The sequence below is a fragment of the Puma concolor genome, chromosome E3, assembly GCF_028749965.1.
Source record: "Puma concolor isolate L17-30 chromosome E3, mPumCon1.1.hap2, whole genome shotgun sequence".
NCBI lineage: Eukaryota > Metazoa > Chordata > Mammalia > Carnivora > Felidae > Puma > Puma concolor.
The window spans coordinates 19,769,568-19,782,253 of NC_141682.1; positions in this window are offsets into that span (position 1 = coordinate 19,769,568).

Genomic DNA, 12,686 nt, shown 5'->3' on the forward strand with positions numbered 1-12,686 from the left:
GTGATAAGTTCTAACAGGGTATGAAAGGCAGTGGGTGTGCCGAATAGGATATAGTGATGGTTGGACCTTGGTGGGGGTTGGGTGGTGGTTCCCCAGGCAGGGAAAAGGGAGAGTTAGTATAGACCCATGTGAAGTATGGTCTTGGGGCCAGTGTGGGTCCACAGTTAACCTGTCTGCGATGAGACAGGGATCGTAATTAAGAGTCCTCACTGAGAAACATGCCACCTCTGTGACATCTAAACAGGTGATCGTTTTTCTGATTTGTTTGTATTGGGTTTTCAAAAGTATCGGTCCACAGGAAATCTGAAAATTCTGTTTAGTGCTCCACCCCCACATTTGAGAAGCACTGATGGAGGGAAAGGAGAAGGAGTAAGTGCAAAGAATTGGGAGGAGCACAGGAACAGTGTGGTTGGCATAAAGCGTGCATGGATATGTGCAGGAGATAGGATGGGACTCCACCTGGTGGGGACTGAATGCTTTGGACTTTTGGAAACAAAATACATGAACGGACCCACTCTTTAGAAGGTAATGGAGCAGCATTATAGACTGGAATTGGAGACCAGAGAGCCAATCAAAAAGTAAAAAGCGTCTGTAGCCAGAGTGTTTGGGATCTGAGCTGAGGGAGGGGCCGAGGAGGAAAGTACGGAACAAGCTGGGGTTTCTGTGACCTGCTGAGAGTGGGAGTCGTAGGGGTCAGGAATGAAAGGTCCTCCTGGCTGGGAATAAATAGATCTAAAAAGGCCATTAACAAGAAGTACTTAGGGAATTCTTTGTGTTCAGGGGTATACAAACAGCAGGGTATGTAAAGTGGACTGAATGTGGTTAGATGTTAAAATGTTGAGTTTGAGACACATTTGGAACATAAAGCAGTTGGATATTAAGAGGTTGGATTGCATATTAAGTAGACTGCGAGCTAAGCTGCTATAACAAAGGGATTCCAAAACAGTGATTCAAACAGAGTAGTTTACTTCCCATGCACAGAGGTAGGTGAGTGGTCCAGGCTTGGGGTTAAGCGGCTGTGTTCCACAAGATTATCTAGGGACCCAGGGTCCCATTGTCATATTGCAACACCAGCCCCACATCTTTGTTCAAACCAGCAGAGGGGGGAAGACGAAGTAGTGGGCCTGGATATTGCACTCATCCCTTTGGCTAGAACTTAAGTCTCATATTCTTATTCTGTCCCTGTGCCGAAAATTAAAATCCCTATGGCTGAATGGTTGTGAGCTCATTCCAACCTGGGAGGGTTCTATTACTTACTTGGGGAGAGGGGTTCTATTACTAAAAGAAGAAAGTGGACACTGGGGGATAATTATTAGTCTATTGCAGAAGGAGAAGAGATACGGAAGTGAGTGCTTTGTAAATGCTTATCAGAAGTGTGGGCCGTGGGTAACATTTGTCAGAGACAACATTATTGACTGCTTCTGTGCTGGTGTTTTACGTGCCTCATTTCGTTTAGTCCTTTTAGAATAATTCTGTTATCATTTCCATTTTATAGAAGGGGAAACTGAGGGCCAAAACAGGTTAAGTGAGATCCCATAACTAGGAAGTGAGGGAAACAGATGCACAACAAGGTGACCTGATTGCGTGAGCCTGACTTTTAACCATTGTACTTAGTGCTAATTATGTTTCTGGAATGCGCAGCATAGAGGGTAGGGCTGAAGACTGAACTCTCAGGATAGGAGTGATAGATGAAGGGGAAGCCAGAGAGAGGAGTGGCCCCAGAGGTGGAACCAGGGAGGAGAGGCAACGGAAAGGCTCAAGAGCCTATGCATCTCTGGGCTATGCTGCCTTGTGCTGAATGTGGCCGCTTTAGCATTCCTTAGCAAAAGGTGGAGCCATTCATTACGTGCTTGGTTCCAAGGGGTACCTTTCATCTTCTAGTCTATGAGTGGTAACCATCAAACATTGTCGTCAAAGCCTTTTCTATCCAGGGCTTGATGATTTCAGCTTTGCAAGCCACATATGACCTGTCACATACAGCCTTGCTGCTTTTTAGCAACTCTTTAGAATTTAAAATCCATCCTTGGCTGGTTGTACAAAAAGAATCCACAGACTACGTTTGCCCCAATCACTGCCCTAAATACAAAGTGATTGGTGCCCCCTAGAATTGTATGACAGAGCGTGACTGACTGAGGCCTATGAAATGTTGCGCATTGTTTTACCTCAGCTCTGGCATTTGGAGAGAAGAAAAAGAAATGACCTCTCCCGAAGCACACCCTTCAGTTTCTGTGAAAAACTCAAATCCACAAGTTTTTCTCAAAAGAAAATTTTCAAAGTGTTTTTTAAAAATACCTGAAATAGTAGCTTTTTGTAAGCAAAACAGAACATTTCATATTTACAAAGAATTTCCAAAAAAAAATTATTTTCAATGTTTATTTTTGAGAGAGAGAGAGAGAGAGATCATGGGATCGTGAGTGGGGGAGGGGCAGAGAGACGGAGACACAGAATCCGAAGCAGGGTCCAGGCTCTGAGGTGTCAGCACAGAGCCCAATGTGGGGCTTGAACCCACAAACCATGAGATCATGACCTGAACCCAAGTCAGACAACCAACTGAGCCACCCAGGCCTCCAAGATTTATAAATAATTTTCAAAAGAAACCTAAATGAATTTGAGCACTTCAGATGAAATATAGCAGTTTTTGTAAAAAAAAAAAAAAGCCTCAGAGGCACAAAATCTTGAAAGTATGTTCCCAGCCATGTTTAAATACATTTAATTGAAAAAAGATAGTGTTTGGAAAACAGACTCTGAAGTAACTTCCCAACAGGAGTTTGACCAGTAATTAATAATCTGAAGTCCAGTAATTATTGTATAAATGAGCTCAGATTCAAAAGTTCACAAAATTGATCTCTCAAGGTCACTTAATTGTACAAATCACACCATTAACAATAGTCTTTTAGGAAAACAAGATCAGATTCAGGAGTTTTCAAAACTAACTTCCAGGGGCGCCTGGGTGGCGCAGTCGGTTGGGCGTCCAACTTCAGCCAGGTCACGATCTCGCGGTCCGTGAGTTCGAGCCCCGCGTCGGGCTCTGGGCTGATGGCTCAGAGCCTGGAGCCTGTTTCCGATTCTGTGTCTCCCTCTCTCTTTGCCCCTCCCCCGTTCATGCTCTGTCTCTCTCTGTCCCAAAAATAAATAAACGTTGAAAAAAAAAAAAAATTAAAACTAACTTCCAAGGAGTTTGAACAGATTTAGAGGATAGAAAATTTCTGTGTTAAACCTGAAAAAATCATCTTAAAAACATGTTCAAATCTGGATAAAGTAAAAATGAAGCCATTTTTGAATATTAAACCAGTTTCATAGATTCACCAAACTAACTTTGTATATGAACTTAAGCACATGGAGCTGGAGATTGCTGTCGTGGTAAAAGTGAGGTGAAATTCACGCATTCTCCACTGCTCCCCCCCAACATCAGTTTGAGCAAAGTTAGATGGAAAACAGCAGTATAGACTTGTGAAATTGTGTGAAAGCACAGGCTCCTGAGTTCTCCAAAGTTGCTTCCCAGCTTCTGATGCTAGTCAAGAGCTAAACCCGCTAGACCCAATCTCCCACTGATTACAACTAAAAATGGGGAAAAAATACAAAAAGAGTTACTTAAGGACTCTAAAAGATAAAAGCAGGCGGATCGGGGAGGGGAGTCAAAACTTAAGTAGTGCGTACAGAGGTGAATTTCCTGGTGTTTTCCCTTTTTCGTGGCTTTTGCCTCTGAGCTCAGGCTACAGAAACCCCAAAGGGACCCATCTTAGCTGTGGCCACAGAACCAGGAAAAGGCAACCTGTGACTAGAAAACATAACAAAATCCCATTTCTTTTCTTTTTTCCTTCCTCTGGCCTTCCCACAAGCGCAAATAAAAGTTGCAAGGCTGTGGCAGTTTGGTCTGGTAGCTAAAACTTCTAAGGTAGAGGAACCAGGAAAAGGGGACAGTGGTCCCATTTTCTTTTCTTTTTTTTTTTTTTTAATGTTTATTCATTTTTGAGAAAGAGAGAGAGTGTGAGAGGCAGAGAGAGAGGGAGACACAATTCGAAGGAGGCTCCAGGCTCTGAGCTGTCAGCACAGAACCTGATGCAGGGCTCAGACTCAAAAATCACGAGATCATGACCTGAGCCAAAGTAAGATGCTTAACCGACTGAGCCACCCAGGCACCCCCATTTTATTTTTCTCTTCCCGTTTTGGCCTAAGGGTGCCCCTGTCATCTGTAGTAGTGGCACCAGCAGTTAAAACTTCGAAAGAACCCTGCCTTTCTGACTGAGATTAAATTGCCTGCTAAAAATTCATGAGGGGATTTTAACAGAATCTAGTCTCACAACATAATAAAAAATGTTCTGGATACAATCTAGAATTATTCATCATATGACCAGTTTTCAAGGGAAAAGGCTGTTGACAGATGCCAACCGATAACAGAACCTGTAAAGCACCTACTGTAACATTATTGCATGAAACAAACTTTCAGTGAACGAAAAGGTAGATCTTCATATATCATCTGTAAAATACAAGCAAATGAAATTCAACAGCTTATTACAAGGATTCTGCACCATGACCAAATGCATTTATTGCAGAAATGCAAGAAGGGTGATTCAACATAAGGAAATCTGTGTAGAGGGGCCTGGGTGGCTCAGTCTATTGAGCGTATAACTTCAGCTCAGGTTATGATCTCACGGTTCGTGGGTTTGAGGCCCCGGATCAGGCTCTGTGCTGACAACTCAGAGCCTGGGCCTGCTTAGGATTCTGTCTCCCGCTTTCTGCCCCTCCCCCACTTATGTGAGTTGTGCGCGCGCGCTCTCTCTCAAAAACAAACATTACGTTTTAAAAAACGTGTAATATAGGGGCGCCTGGGTGGCGCAGTCGGTTAAGCGTCCGACTTCAGCCAGGTCACGATCTCGCGGTCCGTGAGTTCGAGCCCCGCGTCAGGCTCTGGGCTGATGGCTCAGAGCCTGGAGCCTGTTTCCGATTCTGTGTCTCCCTCTCTCTCTAACCCTCCCCCGTTCATGCTCTGTCTCTCTCTGTCCCAAAAATAAATAAACGTTGAAATAAATAAATAAATAAATAAATAAATAAATAAATAAATAAATAAAAAACGTGTAATATACCACATTAATAGAATAAAGGAAAAATTCGTTAGCTCACTTGATGCAGAAAAGGCATTTGACAAAACCAAGTGCCTTCTCATGATAAAATATTGGAAAAGTAGGAACAAAAGGAACTTCCTTGATATTGATAAGGGCATTTGTGAAACCCTGACGGCTAACGTGCTTAGTGATGAAAAACAAAGTACCCCCCCTCCCCAAGATCAGGAAAAAGACAAGGAAGTTCTCTTTCAACATAGTACTAAAAGTTTGAGCCAAAGTAGTTGGACAAGAAAAAGAAATAAAAGGCATCCAGTCTTGAAAGGCAGAAAGAAATAAAATCTCTATTCACAGACATGATCCTGTATATAGAAAAACCCAAAGACTCCATACGAGAGCTACTAGAACAGACATTCAGTCAAATTACGGAATACAAATTGTTCATGCATCATCGGACACTATCAGGATGAAAGGCAGTCCACAGAGTGGGAGAAAATATTTGCAAATTCTGCTTGATAAAGAGTTAATACCTAGAATTTATGAAGAACTAAAACCCAACAACAAAACTTGATTTTAGAATGGTCAAAGGAACTTGAAGACATTTTCCCAAAGATACCCAAATGACCAACAGGCACATGAAACATTAACCATTAAGGTAGTGCAAATCGAAACCACAATGAGATACCACTTAACACCCATTAGTACGGCTATTATGAAATAGAAAATAAATGTTGATGAGGATGTGGGGAGATTGAAATCCTTGTACATTGCTGGTAGGAGTGTAAAATGGTGTGGCTGCTGTGGATAACTTGGTGGTTCCTCCAAAAGCTAAACAGAATTAGCATGTTACCCATCGGTTCCATTTGTTACATACCCAGAAGAACTGAAAACAGGAACTTAAACACAGGAACAGAAGGTACCACGTGGAGAATGTAGTCAGTGGTATCATAAGAGTGTTGTATGGTGACAGATGTAGCTACGCGTGTGAGCACAGCATAACTGTGTTGAGTTATGGAATCGTTGTGTTGTACATCTGAAACTAACATAGCATTGTATGTCAACTACACTTCAATAATAAAAAGAAAACAGGGACTTAAGCTGATACCTGTACACCAGTGTTCATTGCAGCCTTGTTCACAAGAGCCAAAAGATGGAAGCAACCCAAGTGTCCATCAGCAGAGAAATGGATAGACAAACTGATGTATACATGAAATGCAATACTGGTCAGCCTTAAAAAGGAATAAGGTTCTGATACATTCTACAACATGGATAGAACATGGTAAATGAGCCAGACAAAGGAGCGTATACATTGAATGATTCTACTTCTCTGAGGCATCTGGAATGGGCAAGTTCACAGAGGCAGAAAGTGGAATGGAGATTACCAGAGGCTGGGGCACAGGGAAATGGAAAGTCATTTCTCGTGGTTACACAGTTTCAGTTTTAGGTAAAGAAGTTTGGGAAGTAGATTGTAATGGTTCTGCAACATTGTGGGCGTACTTAAATACCACTGAGTTGTGTATGTAAAAATGGTTAAAAATTACCACTGTGCACCAGTTTGAATTACCAAAACCCGGAACAGACACCACCAAATGCTGGCAAGGGTGTAGATCAACAGGAAATCTTACTCATTGATGGTGGGAATGCAAAATAGTGCAACCACTTTGAGAGACACTTGGGCGGTTTCTCACAAAACTAAACGTACTCTTACCATGCCAGCCAGCAGTCATACTCCTTGGTATTTACCCGAAAGAGTTGAAAATTTACATCTACACAAAAACTTGCACTTGGATGTTTATAGTAACTTTATTTGTAACTGCCAAAACTTGGAGACCACCATGTCCTTTGTAGGGTGAATGGATAAATAGACTGGTATATCCAGACCCTGGAGTAGTATTCAATGCTAAAGTCACCAAGCCATGGAAAGACATGGAGGAGGGGTGCCCTGGGTGGCTCAGTCCATTGAGTGTCTGACTCTTAATTTCTTTGGCTCGGGTCATGACCCCAGAGTCATGGGATCAAGCCCCTTGTTGGGCTCTGCACTGGGTGTGAAGCCTGATTAGGGTTCTCTGTCTCTCTGTCTCCCTCCCTCCCTCCCTCTCTCTCTCTCTGTCTCTCTCTTCCCCCTCTCCCCCACTTTCTCTCCCTCTTTCTCTAAAATAAAATTAAGAAAAGACCTGGAGGAAACTTAAATGCATTTTCCTAAGTGGAAGAGGCCAGTCTGAAAAGGCTGCATGTTGTTTGATCCCAACTGTTTGACAGTTTGTAAAAGGCAAAACTATGGAGACGGTGAAAAAATCAGTGGTTGCCAAGGATTAGGGAGGAGGGATGCACAGGTGGTGCACAAAGGTATTTTTAGGGCAGTGAAATTACTACATGATACTATAATGGATACATGCCATTAAATTTTTGTCCAAACCCATAGAATGTATAACTAGAGTGAACCCCAGTGTAAATTGTGGACCTCGGGTGATGATGTATCAATGTAGGTTCATCAGGTATAACAAATACACCATTCTGGTGGGAGACATTGATAATGAGGGAGGCCGTACATAAGTGGGAGCAAGGGGGATATATGGGATATCCCTTTTTTCTGCACAATTTCGCTGTGAACTTTTAAAAAAGAGTATTTTTTTAATGGTAAATTTCATCTTATGTGTATTATACCACAGTAAAATAGAAACTGATCAGAGACCTAACTATAAAAAAAAAAAACTTATAAAACTATGGAAGAGGGGCACGTGGATGGCTCAGTCGATTGAGCATCCAACTTCAGTTCAGGTCATGATCTCACAGTTTGTGAATTTGAGCCCACATCAGACTTGCTGCTGTCAGCCTGTCATCGCAGAGCCCACTTCAGGTCCTCTGTCCCCTCCTTTCGGCCCCTCCCCCGCTTGTGCTCTCCCCAAAATAAATATTTTAAAAAACAAAATTTTTAAAAATAAAACTATTAGAATCCTGAAGGAAATCTTTGTGGCCATGAGTTAATTAAGCAAATATTTATTAGATATAATACCAAAAGCATAATTCATAAAAGAGCAAAAAAAAAAAAGGTAAATTGGATCTGATCAAAATTGAGAAATTCTGTTCTTTAAAAGTCACCATTAAGAGAGAATGAGAAGACAAGCTACAGACTGGGAGACATTTGCAAATCACATGTCTGAAAAAAGACTTGTATCCAGAATATATAGAGAAGTTTAAAAACTATAAGGAAACAGCCCAATTTTAAAATGGATAAAAGAGAGGGGTGCCTGGGTACCTCAGTCAGTTAAACATCTAACTCTTGATCTCAGTTCAGGTCTTTTTTTTTTTTTTAATCTTTATTTGTTTTTGAGGGAGAAGAGCGTGAGCAGGGGAGGGGCAGAGAGGGAGACACAGAATCCAAAGCAGGCTCCAGGATCTGAGCTGTTGGCACAGAGCCTGATAGCGGGGCTCGAACCCGCGAGCTGTGAGATCATGACCCAAGCTGAAGTCGGACGCTCAACTGACTGAGCCACCTAGGCACCGCAGTTTTGGTTCACGTCTTGATCGTGAGTTCAAGCACTGTGTTGGACTCCGCGCTGTTCGTGAAGCCTACTTAAAAATAAATGGGTAGGGAGGCAAAAGTAATATAAAAACAGAGGGACAAAACATAAGAGACTCTTGATATAGAGAACAAACAGGATTGCTGGAGGGGGTGTGGGAGGGGGGATGGGATAAATGGGTAAGGGGCACTAAGGAATCTACTCCTGAAATCATTGTTGCGCCATGTGCTAACTAACTTGGATGTAAATTTTAAAAAATAAATTATAGAAAGAAAAAAATGGGTAAAAGATTTGAACAGACCACCAAAGAAGATACTATATTAATCGCCAATAAGCACATTAGGAGGAGACTCAGTATCATTAGTTTTAGGGAAATGGAAAAACCACAAGATGCCACACTACACACCTATTAGAATGTCTGAGATTAAACAGATTGATATCCTAAACGCTGGAAAGGATGCGGAGGAACTGGAACTCTCATACGTTGTTGGCAGGAATGTAAAATGGCATAGCCAGTCTGGAAAGCAGTCTGACACTTTCTTACAAAGCTAAACATATAGCTACTCTATGGACAGAGGTCTCAAGAGATTTAAAACATTGAAGACACCCATGTGTAATACTCTCCATGCCTTGTTTGCCTTTCCTGGACTTGTGACAACGCTGTGGATGGGAAGGGCAGAGGTGTGGCAGGGCCAGATCCTGGCTTGGGTTCCCCTTCTACCACTTCTGCACGTGTGATCTGGGAAAGATTTCTCCCAACCTCTCTGAGCTTCAGTTTCTTCAGTACCACGGCAACATCACCGGCACACTGTAAGATTTAACAAGAACTATGATAACAGAGCACCAGGATAGCTCAGTCGGTTGAGTATTGGACTTGGGCTCAGGTCATGATCTCGCAGTTCGTGGGTTCGAGCCCCAGGTTGTGCTTTGCGCTGACGTTGTGGAGCCTGCTTAGGATTCTGTTTCCTTCTCTCTGCCCCTCCCCAACCTCTCAAAAATAAATATTAAAAAAAATTAACAAGAGCTGTGATAGTACGGTTTATAAAAAGCCATTTAAGTATGAAGTGTTATGCTATGTTGTCATGAACATCAGGAAGTTTTAACTGCTTGAGGTCACACAGCTGATGCAAAAGAAACATGATGTTAGAAATTGAAGGGACTTTCAGGATGTTGTGGTCGTCTTCCCACATCTGCCAGATGAGGACACGAAAACACAGCAAGAGAAAGTGATTTTCCCGAGGTATTTTGCCTCCCTGACTCCCACCAGTGTTCTCTCCATGACCTCTCCCCTTTAGTGTAGGAAAGAAACTCAGTCCCAAGAAGCTCTCTTCATGTTGCCCGTTCTGGATGCCTCTCCTGGACACTGCCACAATTCCTGAACATGGGTTGCCAACCCCCAGAAAACAAACATGAAGTTTCCTAGGCCTGGCCTTGCCACATCTTAGCCTCAGAAACGAATTCTGGAGCCTGAGAAAAAATGGCCACCATATTTGGAATAGGAAGTCCAAACCTTTGCTCCAAAGACTAGGTCAGGCAGAGGGAAAAGGCTGTGGCCAGTTAAAAGCTAAGAGTTTGGAGGACAAATGTCACGCCCCTGCTGGAGTTCAGTCCAGGCTCTGGGGCTGCCAGAGGTATGGAGGGTGTTTAGGAAGGGCATGCAGTCTGCAGGTATGGAAGACCCCCCACTAACCTACACATGCATCCTGAGTGATAGTTGAGTGGAAAACATTTTTTCCCCTGACCTTCAAGTCACTCTTGCTTATTGTAGGAAACATGGAAAATACTAGAAAGTATGGAGACAAATCGCTTGTAACTTGCATACATATTCTACTACCCAGAGGTTATAAGCACCGTTAACATTTTGGTGTCTTTTTTCTGGTGTGTGTATTAGTTTATTACCAAATTGGAATAATTATCTTTCCATATATATAGAATATAGAGTGTGTGTGTGTGTGTGTGTTCACTTTGTATTGCTTTAGTGTTTTGTTCTTCATGGACATAATATGAACTTTTTTTTTGAGAGAGAACACAAGCGAGTGGGGGACGGGCAGAGAGGAGGACAGGATCGGAAGTGGGCTCTGCCCTGACAGCAGTGAGCCAGATGTGGGGCTCAAACTCACAAACCACGAGATCATGACCTGAGCCAACCAACTGAGCCACCCAGGTGCCCCCCCCCCCCTATTTTTTAAAATTCTAACTAATCCTCTGTTTGGGGAGGTAAGAGGGCATAGTAGCCAAAGGACAGGACTTAAGTCATCGGGGTTCAAATTCCAACTCTTTCCCTTATAAGCTACTGCCCTTGGGCAAATCACTTTCCCCCCCCTTTTTTTTTTAAGTTTATTTTGAGAAAGAGAAAGAGCAGGGGAGGGGCAGAGAGAGAGGGAGAGAGAGAATCTCAAGCAGGCTCTGTACTGTCAGCGCAGAGCTCAGTGTGGGGCTTGATCCCATGAACCGTAAGATCCATGACCTGAGCCGAAACTCAACCGACTGAGCCATCCAGGCACCCCACATCACTTCCCCTCTTAAGCCTCAGCTTCTTCATCTGTACAAGAATCATACCTGTCTATTGGGATCGCTGTGTAATATAAATGAGATGGCATGCCTTGCATGAGTCCAGTCTAAGGCATGGTGAAGCGTTGGCAGGGACAGTGGTATTTCACACCTTCAGGAGCATCCAGTGCTGAGATAGAGGCCCTCATGGGAAGGAGGCAATTACGTGGCTATTGCAACCGGCCATTCACATTCATAATCGCTTGTAGAGCCCCTACAGGTGCAAAGTCTCAGCCAGAGGTGCAGTGTAACCCAACAGTGACCAGGTGGCTCTGTGCCACGGGTTCACAGCCTAAGTAAGCGGGGAGAAGGCAGAGACCTTGTCGCAGAGGCGGGAACCAACCTGCCCTTCTCAGATCTCACTTTCCTCATCTCTCAGATGAAGAGAATACTTTTCAACATGCAGGAACAAAAACTTCGTGTTCAAAATGTTCCATTAAACTGATCAATTTTTTTTTTTTTTTTTTTTTTTTACTTTACAAGAAATTGAGATGAAAAACATCAAGTAGCCATTTAAAGCAAGGAATTCAGTGGCATTTAGTATATTCACAGTGTGAATCTGTATCTAGTTTTAAAATGCTGCCATCGCACCAAAGTAAAGTCCCTTATCCGTTAAGCAGTTTCTCCCCATATTTCCTACCCTCCCCCCCCAACCCTGCAGTGTGTCCTTATTCTGTCTTTATGGATTTATCTCTTCTGGATCCTTCATATCCCTTTGTGACTGGCTTCTTTTGCTTCACATATTTTGGAGGTTCATCCACATAGCGTGTGCCAGAACTGCATTCCTTTTTGTGGCTGAATAATATTCCATTTATTACAAATATTCCAGAACTCATTTATCCATTTATTCACTGATAAACATTTGGGCTGTTTCCACCTTATATTATCTAATTTTTAGCATTATCTCTTTTTATCCTCACCAAAACCCATTTTTTTAATGTTTATTGTTGAGAGAGAGAGTGAATGGGGCAGGGGCCAAGAGAGAGGGGGACAGAGGATCTGAAACAGGCTCTGCACTGACAGCAACGAGCCCAATGGGGGCTTGAACTCATGAACCACGAGATCATGACCTGAGCCAAAGTCAGATGCTCAACCCACTGAGCCACTCAGGCACCCCAAAAGCCATTTTTTTTTTAATTTTTTTTTTTAAATTTTTTTTTTCAACGTTTATTTATTTTTGGGACAGAGAGAGACAGAGCATGAACGGGGGAGGGGCAGAGAGAGAGGGAGACACAGAATCGGAAACAGGCTCCAGGCTCTGAGCCATCAGCCCAGAGCCCGACGCGGGGCTCGAACTCACGGACCGCGAGATCGTGACCTGGCTGAAGTCGGACGCTTAACCGACTGCGCCACCCAGGCGCCCCCCAAAAGCCATTTTTTAAAGGGAAACCAAGGCTCAAGAAGGTCACATGACTTGCCCAGGGTTCCCCAGAGACCTAGAGAGGGAGCCAGATGGGCTGAGACCCAGGACTGGCCTCTGCACTTCATTATCATGTCATGGCAAGGTCTGAGTTTTTGATGAACCAATGAAAGTGTGGCCTGGGTAATGAGAGAC